Here is a 3,160-nt window from a genome sequence, read left to right on the forward strand (position 1 = left end):
GATCAGGGCCCTATGGGACCTTGTGCAGTTCCGCAGGGCCTGTAAGACGGAGCTCTTCCGCCAGGCTTTTTGAGTAGGAGCCGCCACTGCCACTACCACCACCGCTCCACTATAGAGCGATACTGCCGGAGGGCCGGGTAATATCTGTTTGCGGCCCTAGCCCTCCTCTACTGTTATACAAAATGTCAGGAGTTTTCTATTTGTGCATCTGATGGAACTGAATTTTAATTGTTTTAGCTTTTATATATTGTATGCACTTTGTGCCATATGTAAGCCGCCCTGAGCCCGTTTGCGGGGAGGGTGGGGTATAAATACAATAAAATAAATAAAATAATAAATAAATTGACCATACGGACTTTTGTTGGCAGGGTGATGTCTCTACTTTTTATTATGCTGTCTAGGTCTGCCATTGCTTTCCTCCCAAGGAGCAGGTGTCTTTTAATTTCATGGCTGCAGTCACCATCTGCAGTGATCTTGGATTCCAGGAATGTGAAGTCTGTCACTGCTTCCACAACTTCCCCTTCTATTTGCCAAGGAGTGATGGGGCCAGATGCCATGATCTTAGTTTTTTTGATGTTGAGTTTCAAGCCAACTTTTAAGAACATAAGAACATAAGAGATGCCAATGTTGGATCAGGCCAAAGGCCCATCCAGTCCAACACTCTGTATCACACAGTGGCCAGAAATACCAGTGCCATCAGGAGGTCCACCAGTGGGGCCAGGACATTAGAAGCCCTCCCACTGTTGACCCCCCCAAGCACCAAGGAGACATCACATCACTTGCCCCAGAGTCCCTATCTATACCTTGTGGCTAATAGCCACTGATGGACTTTTGTGCTCTCCTCTTTGACCCACAGCAAGAGGCTATTTTGGTCCTCTGCACTTTCTGCCATTAGAGTGGTATCGTCTGCATATCTGAGGTTGTTGATCTTTTCCCCAGCAATCTTAATTCCGGCTTGTGATTCATCCAGGCTAGCATTTCACATGATGTACTCTGCATATAAATTCAATAAACAAGGTGACAATATACATCCTTGTCAGTATATACTCAGTATGTATTCGGTATATATTTGGCATTCCAAATATACCAGGGAATCTTCCAGTAAATTGGGGGGAAAATGGTCCAGAAAAATCTCAGATATATTTGGGATTTACTCGGAAGATTAGGAACCAGCATTTCATAGAATCATAGAATTAGAAGGGATCTCCGGGGTCACCCAGTCCAACCCCATGCACAATGCAGGAAATTCACAAATACCTCCCCTCATGCCCCCAGTAACCCCTACTCCATGCCCAGAAAATGATTAAAAAATCTCCAGGATCCCTGGCCAAAAAACCTCCAAGATCCCCAAAGTGGTGATCGGCATTTCCTTGGTCGTGTAAGAGAGGGCCTTGAGAACTAAGCACTGATGCAACCCTTCCTGCCCTCCCTCTCATGATCTGCCTAAGTTCACAGAATCAACACTACTATCAGATGGACATTTAGCCTCTGTTTAAAAACCTCCAAAGAAGGAGAGCCCACCACCTCTCAGAGGAAGCAAGTTCCACTGAGGAACCACTCTAACTGTCAGGAAGTTCTTCCTAATGTTTGTAGGCTCTCAGGTCTTTTGTTTTCTCCCACCCATCCCTTTGTTTCTGTGTCTCCAGGGGTTTCTATGGGCTCCCCAGGCAGCTTTTGTCAAGTTCAACTGTTTCAAGAGGGTTTCTTTGCCCTCTTTGCTGGTATTGCTTTGTGTTCTTTTCACATTTTTTGCAGTGTTTGCAACCCCACACACACACACTTGGATTTGTTCTGTTGTGATTCTGTGGTTTGACATCAGTCCTCTTGAGCTTGCAGTGCCACAGTGGCGCTAGTTATGCTGGACATTCTGTACATTGCAATTGCTTCTGCTTGACTTGCAAAATCCTCCCCCCACCTCGTTTGGATTTGTTCTGTTGTGATTCTGTGGTGGAATTAGTTCTGCTGGGCATTTTGTACATTGGAACTGGTTCTGCTGGGCTTGCAAAAATGCCCCCCCCCTTCAGTTTCTACTGCAGAGATTGTCAGGACTTGATGTTGGTTTTGAGTGACTGCTACTTGCAGGGTTTTTTCTTCTCCCTTTCCCATAGGAAATAATAGAACAGCTGGGGCACCCTGTTTAGGGGCTCATAAACTTGGGCCCCTTGGTCCAATTGACTTGAAACATTGGGGTTATTTGAAGGACAAGCTCTAGTGGTCCCTCTACAATTTTTGTGCACGTACCCTTAAAAACAACCCCCCAGCCACTCAGAAACCTTCTTCATAGGGAATAATGGAGTTGAAAAATTTGGAATTCTGGGGGAAAAAACCAAATCTGATTAATACCAATATTTTTGGGGTCCAGTATACCTGAACCTGAAAAAATTGGTGGGTTGTTTTTTTTGTTTTTGTTTTTGCGCACTCCTAGTATGTACTGACTGGTTCCAACCACTGTGAGCACTTAATACCCATGCTTAGCTGGCTGTATTGGTTGTCTGTTTGCTTCTGGGTTCAATTCCAGATGGTGGTTGCTATTTTTGAAGCTCTTTCTTACCTAGAAGAAGAAGAAGAAGAGATTGGATTTATACCCCACCTTTCACTACCCAAAGGTGTCTCAGAGCGGCTTACAAACTCCTTTCCCTTCCCCTCCCCACAACAGACACCCTGTGAGGTAGGTGGGGCTGAGAGAACTCTTGACAGAAACTGCTCTTTTTCAAGAACAACTGTGCCAGAATTATGGCTTGCCCAAGGTCATCCAGCCAGGTGCAAGTGGAGGAGTGGGAATCAAACCCGGTACTCCCGGATTAGAGTCCGCGCACTTAACCACTACATCACTACACCAGACTGGTGTACCTAGGACCCACTTGTGTGAGGGACCACCTCTCCAGGTACGAATGAGGGATACCACAAACTTTGCCATGGGCAGATTCAACAGAGAAACAAGCCATGTTCAACTGCTGCAGGCCCTTATGAGGTGGGACTGGACAGACTTCTTCTCTGTTTTCCTTTAGAAGGGCTTGTCAACTACTTCTTTTTAAAAGGACTCTTAGTTAATACTGGAGTGTAATTAGTAATATTTCTGTTGATCAGTGATGGTGATTAGACTTTTTAGGACAATGCTCTTTTAGGGCGTATTTAAATTCTGGTGGAATTTAGGGACTTT

The sequence above is a fragment of the Gekko japonicus genome, unplaced genomic scaffold, assembly GCF_001447785.1.
Source record: "Gekko japonicus isolate JY-2015 unplaced genomic scaffold, Gekko_japonicus_V1.1 scaffold2359, whole genome shotgun sequence".
NCBI classification, from domain to species: domain Eukaryota; kingdom Metazoa; phylum Chordata; class Lepidosauria; order Squamata; family Gekkonidae; genus Gekko; species Gekko japonicus.